We start from the raw sequence: 22,500 nt of genomic DNA, 5'->3' as shown, positions 1-22,500 counted from the left end.
TAGGTCATATATTAGTGTGCATATATATATAAAATTAACAGAATGAGATAAAAATCCAAGGCTGTGAAAGATTTCAGAACATTTATAAAGAAAAGGTCTTACAGCTGTTTCCAGGATATTTTATATATCCCTTCATCGGAGACGGTGCAAGAAAAAGGTTAGGCAATAGTTATTCTAGAGAAGATATGAAATAGAGAGTGAAGTGGAGGAATGAAAACAGATGTGAGATATGCAGGGATATTATATTTGCAGTTCCATTATTGAAGCAGAATGGTATACATATCAGTTTCCTGTACCTTATGTACTTATATATACACCATTCTGCTTCAATAATGGAACTGCAGATATAATATCCCTGCATATCTCACGTCTGTTTTCATTCCTCCACTTCACTCTCTATTTCATATCTTCTCTAGAATAACTATTGTCTAACCTTTTTCTTGCACCATCTCCGATGAAGGGATATATAAAATATCCTGGAAACAGCTGTAAGACCTTCTCTTTAAAAATGTTCTGAAATCTTTCACAGCCTTGGATTTTTTATCTCATTCTGTTATATATATATATATATATATATATATATATATATATATATATATATATATATATATATATATATATATATACAAGTGAGTGGACAAATGAAAGAAGGGCACTCAACCAATTTAGCGGAAGTTACATGTATGCATGAAAACAGTTTAATTCAAATTCGTTGGTACTCTTGAGTTTCAAGTATGATGCTAGTTGTCAGCCATGTTGAATTTGAATGACAGAAGTTGATTGTTATCACCGTAAGACGGGCTGCAATTGGTTGAGGAAGGTCATGCGGTGTCATGGTTTGATGTTGGTATAATTGTAATAGTTAGTTGGAAAATACTGCTTGGTGAACAGGAAATTCAACACGTGCAGGACAGGAAATAGACTACGTGACAATTAGGAAATGGGTCAGGGGTCAGGTTGTTGGTGGGGGAAGTAGGAAGGGGTGGCATGTGCAAGTATATAGTTATATATGTTGGTGTGTAATTACGCTCATATAGTTTTGCGTGCATGTGTATATTGATGCAAATGTGCACATATGTACATGGGCACATATGTGCACGTTTGCACACACACACACATGCTTGGACAAACGCGCACACACATACATAAATACACATGCACATGTACATTCTTTCTTATGTACATATGTATATGTGCATGCATACCAGTGTGCATGCACACACACACATGCACATTCGTGATAAGCATTAGGAACTGGTAAGCATTGGGGGCTGGTATGTATTGGGGGTTGGTAAATGTTGGGGATTGGTAAATGGCAGTCCTGCTCATGGGGTTGGTTGGTAGTGACAACCTTGGTGCAGGCGGTGCAGAGTAGCAGCTAGTGCTAAGGTGGTATATCCGGGTTGTTGGCAGTCAGAGGCCTGAAATTTGCCAGAAGGGCATACCTCTGGTGACAGCAGTATGATAAGCCGCATTTCTTGTTGAGGGATCCTGCAGGTTGTTGGAGGATATGCAGTTTTTTGTGGAGGAAGAGCTGGCAGTTGCGGGCGCCAGGTGAATATGGTGGCGCTCTATCAACAATAGTTCACTTGATGCTGGATATTTCATCTGGGAGATCATGGAATCTCCAAAGAAAACGAGACAGGGAAGTAGAGTTCTCTCTGTCCCTGGATCTGAACGAGTGTATATACTGGGAGTATCTTCCCTTGAAGTCATTGGCTGTCATATCCATATAGTGCTTAGTAATGCCATCGGATGGTGTGAGGGTGTGGCTCTGTATACTAGTGGGGTTTCAGCAGTTGCAGGTTGTGGTTGGGGATGGTGTGGGTGCATTTTTACATCTGTTGATGCATGCGATGTTAGATGCAATGTTGTCTAAGCAGGAGTATCTCACCTTGACATTATGGTGGTTAAAGAGTTTGTAATACTTATGGCCTCTGGGGAAGTGTTTCTTAATTAGCTATGTTGGTGGAAACTTCTAGGTTGAAAGGGGGTTATACCATATAATTTTCCTCCTCCTAATCCTTTTGGAGTGAAGAGAGGGTGTTTGGGGGTTGTCTACATACATCAGCTTCTCAGTAAACTTGCTCCAAGCCAGGTTTCTAATTACAGTGGGGTGGGGGATGGTTTTGAGCTTTTGTGGCTGTATACTGCATCTTCATTAGGCTTCCTGTATGGGTAATACTTGCCTGTACTGAGGTCTAAGGTTACGTCCAAGAAATCGACCATAATCAGGTTGGTGGTAATCCTTATGGACAAGCCAAACTCCTTAAATATTTTTACCAAGTCCTTCCTGAACCTCTCCATGGTGTGGCTGTTCATATGGCTTGAGATAGCCAGGATGTCGTCCTAATAGAAGGCCAATCTGTGTTGGTGGGTATGTCTCTTGAGAGTATCCAAGATGTATAACCCGATGAGGTCTATGATTTCAACCTTGTCAAAGCTCCCCATAGAAACATCGAACAATGGATTGCCTTCTTTTTTAGCCAGAATGAATTGTTGTGGGCCAGAATTGACTTCCTAGCATTCATGATAATTCTGATATCAAGGTCACTAATGTTGGTATATTGCTCAGCAAAAGTTAGGGCCTTCAGAAGGAAGGGATTAAATATGGAAGGGTAGAAGTAGACAAAGTCCAACTGGGTGAATCTACAAGCTGATTTATTCTTGATACTGCAAAACCCTGTAGCTCTTCTGATATCAGAGTTGATAGTATCAAGAATGCGTTTGCTAATAATACCTATCTCACTTTTAGAGGGGTTGATCAACCTGCATTTGGGATTAGAGTGGAAGTTAGGCTTATAGTCCTTAAGCGTAATAGGAAATGGGGGGAGGGGTCACGTACTAAGGCAGTCCACGTGATCCCTGATATTAAGGTGGGTGGCTAGCTCCTTTGCTTCTGTGTTTACATCATTGTATGTGAAAAAAAGGGTTTTCTTGTATGTTTTGGTGATGGCACTTATAAGTAGTCTTGAGTGTGTGGAAGTGTTCATTTCATAAATGTTCTTTGTTTTGTCTGCAATGGTGTATATGTTGGACGATTGCTTAATGCTGGTCATCGTCATTTATGGAAGGGATTAGAATAATGCCAAAACCTTACCTTCTTTACAATGCTCCTTAGGTCGGTCTCAAAGTTCTCAAGGCCTTTCATACATGGGGTGCACTTTCGGGATTTGAAGCCGAATTTATCTGTAGATGTAGTGGTGGATGAATTCTCACAGAAGAAAGCCTCCAAGTGCATGCATTTGATGACACTTTCTGTCTTCTCTGTAAATCGCGTCAAGTTGATCTTCCTTGGAGGTATTTGGATATTCCTCAACAAGTACAGTAGCGGTTGTCTCTTCATTGCAAATGCATAAACAGATATAAAAATTCACCAACCCCAACCCCAACCCCAACCTGCAACTTCTAAAACCCCACCCTGTGCCTCTCAAAGATTGCAGTATACAGAACCACACCCTTACACCATCCAATGGCATTACTAGGCACTGTACGGGTATGACAGCTAATGACTTCAAGCGAAGATATTCCCAGCATATGCACTTGTTCAGATCCAGGGACAGAGAGAACTCTACTTCCCTGTCTCGTTTTCTCTGGAGACTCCGTGATCTCCGAGATGAAATACCCAGCATAAAGTGGACTATTCACCATATTCACCTGGAGCCCCCAACTGTGAAAAATTGCATATCCTCCAACAACCTGCAGGATCCATCAACAAGAAATACGATTTATCATACTGCTGTCACCAGAGGTATGCCCTTCTGGCAAATTTCAGGACTCTGACTGCTGATAACATGGATATACCATCTTAGCACCAGTTGCTACTCTGCACTGCCTGCGCGAAGGTCACTGCTACCAACCAACCCTATAAGCAGGACCACCACCTACCAATCCCCAACTTTACCAACCCCCAACGCATACCAATTCCTATCGCTTAATAATCCCCAACGCTTGTTTTGCAGGTGTATACTCATGCAAGTATGTGTGCAAATGCACATGTGCACATACATGTATGTGAAGACACTGGTATGCATGCATATGTGCATGTGAATATACATATGTACATATGAATGAATATGCATGTGTGTGTGCATGTATGTGCATGCATGTGTGTGTATGTGTGTGTGCACATGTGTTCATCCAAGCCTGTGTGTGTGTGTGCATACGTGTGAATGTGCACCCATGTACAGATGCACATGCTTGCATCAATATACATATGTTTGCATCAATATACACATGCACGCAAAACTACTTATAGAACTATATATTTGTACATGCTGCCCCTTCCTACTTCTCCCTCTCCAACAACCTGGCCCATTTCCTAATTGTCACATAGTCTATTTTCTGTCCTCGACGTGGTCAATTTCCTGTTCACCATGTGGTATTTTCCAGCTGACTGTTACCCATAAACCAGCATCAAACCACGACACCACATGACCTTCCTTGACCAATCACAGTCCACTTTATAGTGATAACAATCAACTTCTGTCATTCAAACTCTTCATGACTGAGGACTAGCATCATGCTTGAAACTCAAGTGTACCAACGAATTTGAATTAAAATGTTTTCATCCATATATATATATATATATATATATATATATATATATATATATATATATATATATATATATATGTATGTATGTATGTATGTATGTATATATATATCTACTACATATGTGGAAAATTGCTGTGTTTTTGTTTGTGGCGTTGTTAGCTAACTCCTCCTGCATCGTTTTATTGATTTTGATGAAACTTGACACGTGAGTAGAACTTATGTCTGTAAACCTCGTTGTATGTGTTTAGTGTAATGTTCTTATTTCATTCAAAATGATGCATGGAAGAAATAAGCAAAGTTCATCACCACAATTTCAAACTTGCCAACAGCAGAACAATGGGTAAAACTACTGTGCATAGTAACATACCGTCATGCAATTCCTTACATATTCATTTCTTCGGTGAAGCTATAAGGTGTTATTCAGGCTCTTACTCATTCATCCATTGCATCTTATAGCAGAAACAGCTGTAAGCCAATGAAGTTCATAAGATAATCTTTTATTCCTTAGTCATATTTTCTCTTGTTACCGCTCTATCCTTGGCTAACATTTCAGATTATTAGTCTTGCAATGCCAAAGCGAAATATATTCATATTATATAGTCATTTATAGTATTATTTTATTCTTTCACTTGTTTCGGTCATTTGACTACAGTAATGCTGGACCACCACCTTGTAGGGTTTTAGTCAAACCAATCGACCCCAGTACATATTTATTTTTAAAGCCTGGTCTCTCTTTTGCCGAACTGCTAAGTTACGGGTATGTAAACACACTAATACCGGTTGTCAAGCAGTGATGGGAGGGCAAACACAGACACAAAAAAACACACATAGTTATATATATATATATATATATATATATATATATATATATATATACATACATATATATATATATATATATTTATATATATTATATAATGTTTGACTTAGCTGTCTGCAACTTAAAGTTTCATAGAGAGTGTAAAGGGATATGAGACAAATTCAAGACGGCTTCTAGATGTTAAGCCTCGATTGGATAAGTCAGCCCATGTGGTGTTATTGGTCTGGAAGCAACATTGCTTGTTGTCTTTATACTTAGGCCCACATGTGTGGGCAGGATGTTGGTAGACAGTTGTCGCCACTATGCCTGGAAGCTGCGGTGTAGTTTAGTTAGCAACTAAACTAGTTCATTGCATTTGATGCCACATATGTCGTCATAGGTCAGCGAGTAACTAACACTTTAGTGACAACAGTCTTTTGGGGAGAGTAATCGGATTTAGTCATGCAAGGTTAAAGCATTTCAGTGGTGCCAGATCAACAAAAATTAAGGCAGGATAGTTAGGATGGATGGAGCTGTAATCTACACGGGTGCAGAGGTTAAATACCGTACCCTTGTATATGGTGGTATATTTGGATTGTTGGCTGCCGGTGGCTTGAAGTTCATTAACAGAACATTTAACCTGGTGGCAACAATACGATAGTTTATTTTTCCTGTTACTGGATACTGTAGGTTGGTGGTGGATGTGTTATCTCAGGTGGAGGCAGAGTTGGCAATTGCAAGTTCCAGGTGGTAACGGTGGGGCCTGTCAATGATACACCATTCAATGTTGGGGAAGTCATTCCAGTGGATATGGAGTCTCCAAATAAATCGGGACAGGGAGGGGAAGATTTCTCTATCTACATACCTGAAGGAGTGCAAATGCTGTGTATATCTTGCTTTGAAGTTAGTGGCTGTCATGACCATTTAGAGCAGTGGTTCTCAATCATTTATTTACTTATAGACCCCTTCTAATTCCAATTTTACTTGGATCACAATCAATATTTTAAAAATTCCTATTATATTTTTATAATTAAATATGTATCAGAAATTGTATCGAAAAATTGTTAAAATATTTTGTATATTTTAAAAGTATAACCGATTTATTGCAGATACATTTTAACTACAAAATCGTATAAGGACCTCCAAGGGCCATGTACACTCCAGTTGAGTACCACTTGTCTAGATTCTTGGAATGCCATCGGAGTGCGTGGAGGGCTCTGTTGACATCAAACATTGAGAAGCAGGATCCTCCTAGTGGGCACTTGGCAGAATTTCAGTAGTTATTTGTTGACGTGTGGATTGAGGGCTGTGAAAGTGTGTGCTTGTGTCAATTGTAGCATGCATGTCAGAAGCGGTGTTGTCTAAGCAGAAGTAACTGATCTTGATGTGGGTGTTGAAAAGTTTACAATACTTATAGCAATGCTGGTTGAAACTTCTAGGTTAAACAAAGGACTGAACCAAGTTATCTTTCTCTTTCTGACTTTCTTTGGGTTTGTGAGCAGGGTGTGGTATCCTCCATATATGCTAACTTCTCAGGGAATCCAGTCCTCGCTAATGCCTCATTGCAATGGAAGGCAGCCACAAAGAATATCTCTCTATCTAATGACAGTTCACAGATTCTTCGAGTTACATCTGCAACTACGCTTCTAATTACAGCCGAGGAAAAGGGTAACATTTTTGTAGATATACACAATTCCTGTGTAACACGATTTTTGCATTTGGGTAACAACTGTTATTTCCTGTTTGCTTACCCCTAGAAAGTATGAAAAATGGTTAATATTTCCGTCAAACTTGGCTTTTGTTACATTTATTCAAACCTCTAAGAAGCCCTCTCAATACATGGCTATCATGCTCCCCCACTACCAGTGGCAGCTTGTGCATAGGTACTGCGAAACTGCACACCCTCCATTTCCACTCAATACTATCGATAACATTCAATATAATGAATCCTTTTAGCTTTAATTCTTTCTTTATACTTGTACATTATATAATTTTTTAGCCATTTCCTGTTTATGAAAAAATACAAAAATCCTTGTATAGAACTGTGCGCTTCACAGTTCCAGTGACACAGTGTTTGACTGTTGTGCACATGCTCACATGTCTGAGATAGGAAGCTTCATGCTAAGGAGAGAGAGCATTGTCATTCATGCAGTACTGGTGAAAGGTAGTGTTTCTTTTTGACTCCACGTGTGTTATGCTTAAAACCTGTTTATATTCTTGAATGTGACAAGTGTAGAATTCGATTATTATCCTGCTTCCAGCTTCAGTGTTGCTGCCAAGATTTGAAAAATAGGGCAGATTTTCCACCCTTATTTTGTGATTTAGAGGGGACTTTTGAAAAACAAGGGGGAATTTGCAGCAGCATTCAGTGAACAAATTAAACACACTACCTGGCTGTGGCTAAAATGCGAACCGATTAAGTTCATGTATAAATATTCTTTTTATATGTTTGTTTCCTTTTGCACAATATTAAAACAACGACTAAAAATTTTCTGAAGCAGCAACCTCACTAATTTTATCTATGAGCTGCCACTGCCCACTACTCCTGCTCATGATCAGAGATGCACATATTGTCAGCCACTAAGGGACATGCTAAAGTGGTTAAGGTCAAGCAACCAACAAGCAAATCTGTGGTGTTGAGCAGAATATATGCTATAATGATATTTCTGCTTCAACAACTCAGCACTGAATTTGTCTGAAATGTAATGGAAAATAGGTCAGTTTGAAAACATTGATGTCCAGGTCTCAAAAGCAAAGTTTGAAGGGAATAATAGTTATTTCCTTTGATTTCTTGATAGAAGCAAATAGAAAATAACACTTACTGACTAAAGACATAAAGAAAATTAAAATTAAAATTTTGTTATTTGTAAAATGGTGCCAAAACTTTCCTTGCACCAAACCTGGTCACTCATAACATTGTCTGTGATGAGACTGGAGCAGTGAAAGTTGCAAGTAATAAATGTTTAAGTGAAGTTATCTTTTACTTGTTTCAGTCATTGCACTGTGGCCATGCTGGGGCACTGCCTTGAAGAATTTTAGTTGTACTTGTACAAATTGACCCCAGTATTTATTTTTTAAAGTTCAGTACTTAATCTATTGGTCTTTTGCTGAATGCTAAGTTACGTGGACTTAAACATACCAACACTGGTTGTCACGCGGTAGTGGTGGTGGGGGGAATAAACACAGACATAAAAACACACAGCACACACACACATATATATATATGACGGGCTTCTTTCAGTTTCCTTCAATCAAATTCCCTTGTGAGTCTTTGGTTAACCCAGAGTTATAGTGGAGGACATATGCCCACAAAATGAAACTGAACCTGAAACCATGTGGTTGGGAAGCAAATTTCTTGCCACACAGCCACACCTACACCTAGGTTGAAGTGAAGTTAGCAGCGTTTGTGTGTTTCTGAATGGCTACGACAGGATGAATCTACTGCTTCAAAGAGATCTCTCCCCATGATGAAAAATGTTATAAAAGCACAGAGACGTCTCTGGTGATATATTAAATTTTAGCAATGAAATCATGAAGGAAATATTGATTGTCTGGAGGGGGCATGTCTACAACTGTGGACATGTATGTATGTGTGTATGTATGTATGTATGTGTGTATGTTTGTATGTTTGTATGTATGTATATATGTACGTATGATTGTTTGGATGTATGTACACAGGCCAAAATAAGTTTAAGAACAATTATGACAGTTCTATTCCTTCATTAATTTATTTTTAACAAAACTGTATAAAAATTATTTTACTTTTTACAATTTATGTAGATTTTTTTTCTCTTTCGAATGATATAGGTGTTATATATTTTTCTATAGTTTGAATAATTTTAATGCGCAGTTAATTGAAATGATTAAAAATTGTTGGCAAGATAAGTTTAAGACCATACCAATATTATTTTGTTTAAACTGAAAATTTACAGCACAAATGATTTATTATTAGCATCTAGTTCTATAGCCATTATTTTCAATTATGGCCTTACAATGGTGGGACATGGAGTTCGACAAATGAGCACAAAAATTACTTGGAATGTTCTTCAATCAAATTATATAATTGGAACAAATTTGTTGGTTTTTTAGCATTAACTCTTTTAAAAACATAATTCCATAAATGTTCTATTGGATTCAAATCCAGGCTCTGTGGAGACCATTCAATAACCACCATATTATTGCGATCAAAATATTGCAAAACTTTCCTAGCCTTATGAACGGTGCAATTATCCTGCTGGAAAACAGATCGCAGTGGCATCTGATTATTTAAATATGGCAGCTCATTTTCATTTACTAATTGCAGATAGCCTACACTGTTCTGTTTGCCATCAACCTTAACAATTGGACCAACACATAAGTAGCTGAACACAGCCCACACCATTACTCCCCTACCTCCCGCTTGCGCTATTTTCTTGACACACTTAGGATGGAATTCTTCAGTTGGATGGCATCTAACATAAGTCTTTCCATCTGATCCAAAAATGCAGAAGTGGGATTCTTCGCTTCAAAGAACTTTTGACCAGTCTCCAGCCGTCCATTCAATATGGCTTTTAGCAAACTTGATCCACTTCCACCGGTTCATCTCAGAAATTATCTGCTTCTTCCAAATGATCCAGCCAAACAGTCCAAATTCTTTTAGGCAGTTTCTGACAGTTTATGGCATAAAGCTGATGTCAGTTTCATCAGATAATTGCTTGCAAATGTCGACTGCTGCTAGCATTCAGTTACATTAAAAGAGCCTATGAATTCGTTGATCCATCTATACTGTTGTTTTTCTCAGAGCTCTTGTTCTTTGCTGATCTTTGTATTGGCCAGTGGCTTGTTAAAGATTCCATGCTTGAACACAAGCCTAAATGCATCCTAGTTGCATCCTAATTGCTTGCTAATGTTCATGATGGACACATTTTACTGATGAAACAACATGATCTTTGATCTAGTAACTGGGATGATACTAGAACAATTTCACATAGTGAATTAATGTGTAACAATGCTTGATTTTTAAACAAAACAGTGCAGTATGACCAGCCATATGACCAGCCATTTGGTTTATTAATTTGCATAATCTTGGTACAGTCTTAAACTTATTTTGCCAACAATTTCTAATCATTTGAATTAATTGCACATTAAAATTGTAGAAAGATATATAACACCTATATCATTCGAAAGAGAAAAAATTCTCCATACTCATATATACTTAAATGATAAACTTCTGGATTTACAGATTTTTACAGTTCCAGTGGTGGATTGGACCTGTAGTCTTCGAATCAGCTTTCTCCTTTCTGGTTTTAAGAAAACAAATTTCTCAAGATTGGCATTTAGGCAATGTGTTACATATCTCAGTACCCCCATAATTACAGGTATAAAGCTGGACTTGTAATCTGAATAGAATAATTATAGATTATAGTTCAACATAGGTATTTTCTTTTTCACTGATCCTTAGCCTTATGTTAATATGTTAACTTATGAGTGTGTGAGTGTGTGTGAATGTGTGTATGTGTGTGTGTATGTATGTACATATATATGTATATATGTATGATTTTTCTTTGAATTTAATTTGAGTTCTTGAGAGAGTTCAAGTGACAAGATTTTTAAGTTAAGAGAGTTCCTGGTGTTTGTGAATATGTGGCTGAGTCAGTGTGCTGGTTGAACTGTCGATGCATATACCCAAATGTGTACATCTATTCACATAAGAGTCTCACGTGGAGAAGTTTTGGAATGTCTTACAAATCTTCATTCTGCCACTAATAGATTAGATTTGGAGAATCTGCATCAGTTTCTTTTCCTTGGACTTTTGATTGTACATTGATATCCGCTGGGCAGCTGACCTCTACAACAGTGCATACCAATATCAGGTCTGTTACGTCTGCACTAAATTGCTGTTTTTATTGGAGTATTCCACCAGTATTCCTTGTTTTTAAAGGTGTGAATGCATGCTGATTCTGACATGCCTTTGATCTATATGCCAGGGCAATCCTTCCTGTGGATAGCATTGTAAATAGTCAGCAACTATATCATGCCTCAGGGGAAAGTAGTATCTCATAGACAGCTGCTGCTGATGTGGGTGATATCTTTCACATTGGTATAGCAGAGCCAACATTTTTTATCACAATGTGGAGGTTTGGTGGTATCTTTGTCCCTCTTGTTTATCAGATATTTGGTAACTGTTTATCAGATATTTGGTAACTGGTTAGTGAAGACATATCCTTCTAGGTAGAATGTAATGTTTCTATCACAGGTCCAGAAGAGGTTAATCTTCCTGTTAATGCTGTTGTTACCCTCTAGCTTATGGGATATGTACCCATGCATTGCTTTTTGTTGGTAAGATGTTTGGTTCTCCTCCAAGCTTCTGTTCAGGTAGGCCAGTCCAGCCTCCTTTGGGTTGCATGAGACAGTTGTATTCTCAGAGTAGCGGTGCAGTAGTTGGAACTCTGAAGATGTTGTTGCTCTCACTTTTGAGTATGCATAGAATGTACTCATTTCTTCCTTGACTGTTCAGCAGTAAAGCAACATTCAAAGGCTGTTCAGACCGACACCATTTATAGTACAGGTGCTAAATCACTACAATTTGGACCTTGTTGATCTCTCTGAGACATGATTGGCCAAAGTAGTTCAACTATATTAACAAGGGTATACTGTCTTTTCGAAAGGCTTACCAGGGAGTAGACGAAGGGAAACTGGGGTAAACTTTGCCATAAAACCATCCTTACTGTATTCTTTGAAGGAACTACCAAATGAAACTTCTGAGTGCATTATGTCATGTTATATGGAGCTAAAAAATGGATGATGTGCAACAATCATAAGCGTTTATATCCCTACAGTGGTCAATTCCTATGAAAATATTGAAAATTTGTACAATGAACTTAATGTGTCAGTTCATAGAAGACAAACTTGGGTGACTTTAATGCAAGGGTTGGAAGGGATCATGAAACTTGGCCTGTGCTAGGCAAGCATGGCATTGCAAACTGTAACAATAACGCAACTGCCTTATTAACCTTTTGCACAGAGAATCAGTTTGTAATCACTAATACATTTTGTAAATAAAAAGGAAAATACAAAACAACTTGGATGCACCCTAGGCCAAAAGCCTGGAACCTTATTGACTATTTATTAACTCGCCAGTGTGATCTTAAGGATGTACAGAGTGTTTGTGTTATGAGAGAGATTGATTGTTGGAAAGATCGATTAGTTAGGACAAAACTCAATTTTTTCATTAAACCAAAGAATCTAAACTGCCAAAAAAAACTTAACATTACTTACTTGAAATTTTTAGCCATCCTTCAACAATTTCAAAATACTATTAGCAATATCTCACTTGACCAAGACAATCTATGTGAATCTTTTAAATCTCAGGTCTACAATTTAGATTCTTCTACAATAGGGTTTAAATCAATGAAATTAGAAGATAGATTGGCTCACAGGCTACAACAATGAAATCACTCCCTTAATCAAATGTAAATATATTCTCAATCAGTCAGGTAACCCAAATGAGTCTGAAAGAAGGCCTTGAAAACACAAGCTGCTTTTAATAGGAAGGACACAAAGCAATTTTTCTCCTTAATCAAAGAAGTCTCTGGTCCCACATCAACTGCAATAGCCCCAGTTTGCTGTGTTGATGGAAGATGTCTCTTAACTGACATCCCCTCCATACAGAAACATCAGGTTGAGCATTATTCAAATCTTTTGAATAGGGCTTCCAATGTAGATATGAATATTATTCAAAACAGAAAATCTAAGTTATCCATGAAATGGCCAATGAATCGATTTTAGAAGATGCTTCTAGATCAATAAGAAAATTAAACAACAATAAAGCTGTTTGTGTGGATGGTATTAGAAATGAGATTTTGAAGTCTGGCAGTGAAGAAAATGGTAGAACTTATGCATAATTTTATAATTGCTGGATGGACACAATACTAATTTCCCTTTTTAAATCAGTATTGAAAAATGATTGTGGTAATTTTCGTGGCATCTCCCTCTTATCAGTCATTGGTAAAGTTCTGGCCAGGATTCTTTTCGAGTTATTGAACACTCATATTGTTCCAAGAGTAGTTTCTGAGTCCCAGTGTGGTTTTTGTGCATTCCAAGGCAACAATAGATATAGTCTTCACAATTCACCTGCTTCAGGAAAAAATGTATTGAGAAAAACATGGACTTATTCCACTGTTTTGACAATCTGAGTAAAGCATTTGACACTGCCAATAGAGAGAGACTGTGGATTCTGCTAAAAAAACTTGGCTGTCCTCCTAAATTTGTGAATATAATTAGAGCCCTTCATAAAGACATGAAAGCAAGTGTAAACTTTAGATGATCACTCTCAGATGCCTTTAGTGTTGAAAATGGTGTGAAGCAGTGGGGACCTTGATGCCCCTACTCTCTTTGCCATCTATTTCGGTGCAATGCTTTCTTCAGCTTTTAGCAAATTCCACTGAAGGAGTTTATGTGAGGTACAGATCAACAGGATATTTGTTTAGTTTGACTAGATTTAGATTCAAGAGCAAAGTTTTCAGCACACTTATCAGGGATCTTAGGTTTGCTGACGAATGTAACCTCATAAGTCATTCCAAAGAAGGCTTACAAACTCTAGTTTGTTCTTTTTACTCTGCATGTGATGCATTTGGTTTGACAATTGATTTGAAGAAAACAGTCATAAAGCATCAACCTACTCCAGGAAATGAATTGACTAATTATCACACAGTCATTAAGGGCATACCACTAAAGGTTGTACAATCCTTTCAATATTTTGGAAGCTATGTTAATTCTTGAGGCTATTTTGATACTGAGATACCTTCACACATACACACAACAGGTAGCAGCATCTTTTGGTGGTTTAGAATCCAGAGTCTGGTCACAATACCACATAAAAACTGAAACAAAAATTATGCTTTGTTCTGATTTTGTCCGCTCTTCTCTTCTGTATTCCTCAGAAACCTGGACAACTTATGTTTGCCATACGAAAACACTTGAACACTTCCATCAAAAGTGTCTGAGACACATTTTAAAAGAAAGCAGGAAATCAGACACCCCAAATAATGAGGTTCTTAGCCAAGCTGGGATTCTTTCTATTGAATCACTGTTTATGAGGAACCAATTACAATGGACAGGACAGGTCATCAGTGTGGACAATAAATGTATTCTCAAACAACTTCTGTGCAATGAACTGGCAAAGGGGAGTCACAAGAATAGCAAAATAGATAACATAAAATTTTTCCTTGGAGAAATCAATGTTCCATTCAGACAGATTGAATCCTTTGCAACTGACAGGAAACTATGGCGGGAAAATATTTGGACAGGTGTACAAGCATTTGAGAGCAAACGAATTGAGCACAGTGAAATGAAAAGAAACCTGCGTAAAGGGGAATTTGCCAACACCTCAGGACAAAACTCATATCAGTGCGAGGTACGGGGCAGGACCTGCCTCTCAAAAGGACCTGGTCTAAAATCTCATTTATGATCCCCCCAGAACAACATACCATCATTTTATACATGAAAATGCTCTTCAGTATCGTTTTTGTCAGAAGTTGTGTGCATCCTCTGCAGTTCTAAAGAGACATGTAAACATGCACAAAATGCACAACAAAATAACAGATTCAGAACTAAGACAAGTTTGCAATATTTGTGGAAAGTTTTTAAAGAGAGTCTCTGGGCTTAAAAGCTATATTTGTGCTTGGAGTGGTCAAGCTTTGTTTTAGAGCAGACTGCCTTTATGTATGTATGTTATTTTTCAGTTTTATTTCAAGATGTCTTGCCAATAGAGAAAGAGCTGGTTTCTAACCTACATCCAAGGTTCCTTCATTGGAATTTTAACATCAACAACAGGGTATTTTTATATGTATGTATGTATATGTGCAGATTTATATGCTTCATTTTATGAATGTATTTTCATGCATATCTAGACATATGCATATATTAATTAAATGATAAATTTCTGGAAAGTTTTACAGATTCTAACAGTTCCAGTGATGGATTGGATTTGTGGTATTCGAATCAGTCTTCTCCTTTCTGGTTTTGAGAAGCCTAATTTCTCAAGATTGGTAGTTAGGCAGTGTGTTACGTATCCCAGTGCCCCAATAATTACAGGTATGTATGTATGTATGTATGTATGTATGCATGCATGTATGCATGCATGTGTGTGTGTGAGTGTGTATATATGTTTGCATGTGTGTATGTATATACGCATATATGTATATATGTGTGCATATATACATATACACACATACATATGTGTATGCAATAATAATTGATGCAGAAAATAGAAGCTAGATTTGGTACTAGTCTCTATTCAGTATGACAACTGTTTCGACCCCTCTCATGACAGTCCTTTATGAGTGGGATGTTGTGCACCCAATTGCATTGCATCGGTCATTGTAGTCTGGGTCACATCAGGTACATGCATACATAAAGTGGTGTATGTGTGTATGTGTGTGTGTGTGTGTGTGTGTGTGTGTGTGTGTGTGTGTGTATCTTCGTACATTTTCAAAGGATGTAGGGTTGGGGTTTGGTCAGGACAAATGTTGTTATATGGTTGTGAAAAGGGGGAGATCTATGAACCAGACTAGTAACGTCTCCATTAATGATTTGACTGTTTCTCCTGTATCTGACAAGGAATGTTACAGATATCTGGGGGTGGATGAAAACATATCTTACAATGATACCTGTTACAAAACATGTGTCACTAAAGTATATTACAGCCGAATAAAGAAAATTTGGATCACAGAACTATCTGCATTCAATAAGACAGTGGCCCACTTTGTGTTTGCAATGCCAGTACTCATACTAACATTTGGGCTGCTTGATTGGACGGTTGATGATATCTGAGCCATTGATGTGAAAACCCGAAAAATATTAACAAACACACATAATTTCCACATAAACACTGATGTAGACCGCCTCTACCTAAAACGTAAACAAGGCAGCAGAGGCTTAACATTGATCCAAAATGCCTTTGAATGTTGTATCATATCCCTTCGGCAACATCTTTTAGTGTTAAAGTGCATCCCTTGACCAAGTTTGTATACATGAGGCTGATAACATCATAAGACTTGGAAGGTAGCTCCTTGAGCAACAATCTTTGTCTGATAACCTAGAATACATGCCCACAGAAATCACATGACTCTACTGCAATGTATCATCAAATGAAAGGATGAACTTGTATGAGCAGTTTGAAGGGTATACATTTGAAATCCAGGAACAGGAAATATCAACGAAGTACCTGATGTGCAAAAGGGACAGAGATGCAAGAAAAGCAGTAAAATGTGACAACCGATGCAAACTTTGTGGAGTTAACACCAAAGATATTACCCACATCATAAGCAGTTGTCCGAAAATGTCAGCATAGTATCATCTACCAATGAGACATGATATAGTAGCTAGGACACTCTATAATGAGTGGAAGGATAATCCCGAGGACAAAGAAGTAAGAACCCACAGTCTGGTAGAAGCCATAGTCACTCATAACGAAAAGGAGTACTGGTGGAATGTACCAGTGAAGACCTCAATAAAATGTAAACACAACAGACCTGATATAATGATTTGGGATAGAGAAGAGAAACTGTGTACAGTTGTGTAAATTAGCTGCCCAATGGTTGTTAACATAAAGATGAAGATCAGTGAAAAAAAGCGAATACCTACGCTGAACTATTGAGAAATCTGCAGTAACTCTATCCAGATTACAAGTTCAGGTTTATACCTGTAATTATTGGGGGCCTGGGATATGTAACACACTGCCTAAATACCAATCTTGAGAAATTAGGCTTCTCAAAACCAGAAAGAAGAAAGCTAATTTGAAGACTACAGATCCAATCCATCACTGGAACTGTAAAAATCTGTAAAACTTCTCAGAGGTTTATCATTTAAATATATATGAGCATGTCTAGATATGTAACTATATGCATGTCTAAATATGCAACTGTATACAACTATATGTATGAATACATACATAAAACATACAAATCTGCACATATACATACATACATACATACATACATACATACATACATACATACATACATACATACAAACAAAAATACCCTGTTGTTGATGTTGAAATTCCAATGAAGGAGCCTTGAATCTAGGTTAGAAACCGATTCTTTCTTTATTGGCTAGAAATCTTGAAATAAAACTATGCAGTGACATACATACATTCATACATATGCGTATACGACCATATTTTCGTCACCAAAATCAAAAGAATATTTAAACTGAACTGAAAGCAAAGTTGTAGAATTAAACTAAAAATTTTTTTTTTTTTAAACTCAATAAAAAATCTTAATAAACCCCCTCATCAAAAATTAAGAATAATAACAAAAGGTGACGAACCTCCTTCAATAGAAGAATAGCCAACACAGTAAGTAAAACAGTTCGATAATATTTGTAATAAGAGATACAAATCCACCCAATTTAATTGCTTAGGTTTTTTACTCCTCCTTATTTCAGCACTTTCTGCTCTGTGCAGTTGATTACACCTGGAACTCTGTTACATCATAGAAGAGACGGAAAATAGAGACAATATTCCACATCAGTAGAATTGTGCTTTCAGTTGTTGTTTATTGTTTGAAACTGGAAATGAAGGACGAAGAGTGGAAAATAGGGGAACAGATAGCTGATTCAGCAGAAAATTTCCTGGATGCAGTAAAATGCACAAACACACACGCACGCACACACACACGCACACACACACGTATGCACAAACACATGCATCTGTATACTAACTGTGTGTATGTGTGTGTGTGTTTGTAGATGAGAAAATAAGCTAAGAAGAATACTTGCGAGTTCAGTGACATATATTTGAACAAGAGACACACATGTGTGCGAATACATACATACATACATACATACATACATACATATATATATATATATATATATATGCACATACATACATACATACATTCATATATATATATATATATATATATATATATATATATATATATATATATATACACACATACATAATTCATATATATATATATATATATATATATATATATATATATATATACATACATACATTCATATATATATATATATATATATATATATATATGTTGTTTATTTTCGTGTCATCTAATACATAATTTCGTGTCATCTAATATATAATTGCTGACAGAGTGATGATATATCGGGATGCAAGACGTAGCAGCTGGAGTACTTTGGTGACATAGAGAAGAACCTGGCACCTGGCTGTTACACAATGAAATATGGGAAAGAACTGTAAGCTTAACCAAACATCAGTAATATCACACACAATATATGTATGTATATATATGTAGAAGGTTGAAAAGTAACACACGAGTTGATATGTATAAGGAAAAAAAGACAAGGTAGAACACGCTAAAATAATCTTATTGTGAAGAACATTTTAGTACCAGTTTCAGTCTTCTCAACTTCTTCAACTTAGAATACAGCAAGAAAAATAATTAAATTGTGGAAAAATTAAAGGAAATGTTTTAAAAAAATATTTCCATAGTTTTCAAATAGGTAGGACATTTTCCTTTTTTCTGTCTATCGCTCTTTTACTTTTGTGAAGGTCCGGTTGGCAGTGGGAGATCTGAAGAAAAAGTTAATATGAGGGATGCTGGTTCTGGATTTTGATTGTTTAAGCAGCAGCAGCAGCAGCCAAAGAAGGAGGTGGCGAAGGAGAAGAGGAAGAAAAAGAAAAAGAAGGAGTAGGAAAAGAAGAGAAAGAAGGAGGAAAAGACAGGAGTGATATGACGGTAGTAGACTGTTTGTAGGACCTTTAATGATCAAGTGACCTAAAAGTGACCTATTATGGTTGGAGCAGTAGTGATTGGAATTGTTGAGCATGATCGTTCCTGGCACGTGAAAAGACATTCAAGCAAGTTCATTGCCAGTACCGCTGGACTGGCTCCTGTGCAGGTGGCACGTAAAATACACCATTTCGAGCGTGGCTGTTGTCAGTACCTCCTGACTGGCCTTTGTGCCGGTGGCACATAAAAGCACCCACTACACTCTCTGAGTGGTTGGCGTTAGGAAGGGCATCCAGCTGTAAAAACTCTGCCAAATCAGATTGGAGCCTGGTGTAGCCATCTGGTTCACCAGTCCTCAGTCAAATCGTCCAACCCATGCTAGCATGGAAAGCGGACATTAAACGATGATGATGATGATGATGATGATGATATATATATATATATATATATATATATATATATATATATATATATATATATATATATATATATATATATATATACATATATATATATATATATATGTATGTATATAATATAAATTGAAGTTGGCCGACCGTTGTATTCTTTCTTGTCTTGAGGTTCACGGCCAAACAGCTGGGTGGATTCATGTGAAAAATGGCGCACATGTGGAGATGGGTGCATAGGCTGGAACGCGCTTTCGATTTTTTCCTAGTCCCCATACTTACAGAGAAAATCAATTAAAACAACCTGTGTGCGTGCATGTATGTGAGTGTGTGTCACTGAAGCCATTCATACATATATACATAATAAATAAATAAACTGAATGATAAATTTCATTTATCTCTCTCTCTCTCTCTCTCATATACACATACACCATCAACATTACTCTCTCTGCCGTGCACACCCCATCAAACATACACACTCACACACACAGAGACATACACATGCACATCAATTCTCCCCTTTCACCACAACTTCAAAAGAAGTTCAGTCATAGAACTGTCCATGTTTCTTCATTCGACTCCCACTTCAAAAGATCGCCGCCTCAAAAGATTCGTACTTGCCGTGCCAGCCAACGTAAGTCAATGACACACAACTTCACTCACTCACTCACTCTATCTCTCCTTCTTACCCTCTTTCTCTCTCTCTCTCTCTCTCACACACACACCCACGTCCATTTCATATATCTTTCAATTTCTGCTCTCTGCAAATAACATTTTTTGACACTCACTCTATCTCTCTTTCTTACCCTCTTTCTCTCTCACATACTCACACACACACACACACACGCACGTCCATTTCATATATCTTTCAATTTCTGCTCTCTGCAAATAAAATTTTGACAGATAAAACTGCTTACAAAAATTGCGATTAATGTATAATTTCTTTCTATGTTCATAATTAAATAAATCTTTTAATGATTAGACAGACGTCCAATAGAATAGCTCTCACAAACAGACTACGTACAAATTCTTTTTTCACAACTCCTGAAGCCATTTTCTGACAGGAGGAGGTGAAAACAATCACAGCCACATCATCCAAACAGACGGGGTGAAACCGGGTTTAGCTGCTAGTATATATATATATGAAATTAAAGCAGCTCTAGTATAATAAATATCATTATGTGTATTTTCCGATGGCTGCAATAGTGTAACAGAGTATATACTCTCAGTAGATTTTCTCTTAGATATGCAATTTCTGGGCATGCCAGTTTATGATTTTACAAGCCATAAGCATATAAGCCATGGATTGGCTGGGTGACTTGCTTTCAACGCTGGCAGGTATGTGATGTTGACAAGCCATAAAAATGGCAAAACACCCAGTGTCCATCACTCACTCCCAAATGGGATCGAAGGTGAGTTATCTTGCCTGCTCATGAAAAGTGTTTTGAGAGTGTATATACTCTGCCACGCCATTGCAGCCACTGGAAAATACACAAAGCATATACATTAAGAATATGTGGTTAATAATTTCTGTCTGTCTGTCTGTCTGTCTATCTGTCCATCTATCTATCTATCTATCTATCTATCTATCTATCTATCTATCTATCTATCTATCTATCTGTCTATCTATCTATCTGTCTATCAATCTATCTATCTATCTATCTATCTATCTATCTATCTATCTATCTATCTATCTATCTATCTATCTATCTATCTACTTACATATAAGAGACCAAAGTGCACGTATGCCACTATATTTTATATATAAAAACTACAAAAATGGCACAAGAACGCAAAACATCCAGACAGTTAGATGATACAAAAAAGGGACAACAAAACATCTAGGCAGACGATACAAAGAAAACAAGGACAGAGTTTTTTATCCTCAGTCAAGTTCCAGATTGTCTTTGCAATTTCGGCTGGTTTTGATTGGAACAATCTCGAGTATAACCAGCTGAAATTGCAAAGATAATCTAGAACTCAACTGAAGATAGAAAACTTCGAATGGCCCGTCCTTGTTTTCTTTGTATCGTCTCTCTGGATGTTTTGTTGTCCCTTTTTTGTATCACCCAACTGTCTGGATGTTTTGCGTTCTTGTCCTATTTTTGTATATTTTTTATCTATATACATTGGTGCAGGAGTGACTGTGGTAAGAAATTTACTTCCCAACAGCATGGTTCTGAGTTTCGTCCCACTGTGTGGTACCTTGGGTAAGTATCTTTCTCTATAGCCTTGGCCAAGCAAAGCCATGTCAGTGGATCTGGCAGGCGGAAACTGAAAGAAGCCCGTCATATATCTATATATGTCTATGTGTGTGTGTGTGTGTGTGCATCTGTCTGTTTTTGTCCTCCATCACCACTTGACAACCGGTGTTGGTGTGTTTATGTCCCTGTTACTTAATGGTTTGGCAAAAGAGACCAATAGAATAAGTACTAAGCATACAAAGAATGAGTCCTGGAGTTGATTTCTTCAACTAAAACCCTTTAAGGCGGTGCTCTAGCATGGCCACAGCCAAATGACTGGAACATAAAAAAAGTAAAAGAATATATATATATAAATCACACCACATGAATGAATCTTTCAATAACTCCAAGTTGGAAATGGTGCCACATGTGTGGCATGCATCATTGGCTAGGACAGGAATAGTTGTCTATGCCTTTCATAGCTTGCCTTTAGGCACTTCAAGCACTGTGGTGCATGAAAAATTATTTGCTATTCTGGAGCATCAGTAATGCCACTCAGATCAGATTCACAGCAAAATTCAAGCTTATGCTGCTGGAGTCTTGGCCAACTTTGAATTGGACATAATGTTATTCTTCTAACTCTTCTTTGGGTGACTGCAAGTACTTTTGCCCTGCTGCAACTTTTGCCCTGCTGTAAAATCGATTTCGCAGCATCTTGGATTCGTCCATATGGATTAGGTGGTGTGCCTATCAGTGTGAAATTTTGAGGATTTGTCTAGGAAGGTGAACCTGGAGACATAATTCTGCCAACTCTATTGAGATTGGAAATCGAACAAGACATATTTCAG

General features: G+C 37.3%; 1 protein-coding gene across 1 annotated transcript in view; it reads right to left on the bottom strand.

The window, feature by feature from the left end:
• Nucleotides 1-18,048, bottom strand: part of LOC128251187 (cysteine-rich secretory protein LCCL domain-containing 2-like) — a 63,799-nt gene extending 45,751 nt beyond the window's left edge. The window contains exon 1 of the mRNA XM_089344137.1: nt 17,669-18,048. The gene's annotated coding sequence lies outside the window, so the exon portion shown is untranslated. The remainder of the gene's footprint in view (nt 1-17,668) is intronic.
• Nucleotides 18,049-22,500: the final 4,452 nt, after the last annotated feature.

This window comes from Octopus bimaculoides, chromosome 28, assembly GCF_046866305.1.
Source record: "Octopus bimaculoides isolate indiv1 chromosome 28, ASM4686630v1, whole genome shotgun sequence".
NCBI lineage: Eukaryota > Metazoa > Mollusca > Cephalopoda > Octopoda > Octopodidae > Octopus > Octopus bimaculoides.
The sequence above is the reverse complement of the archived record's forward strand: the minus strand, read 5'-3'. Positions and strand labels throughout refer to the sequence as shown.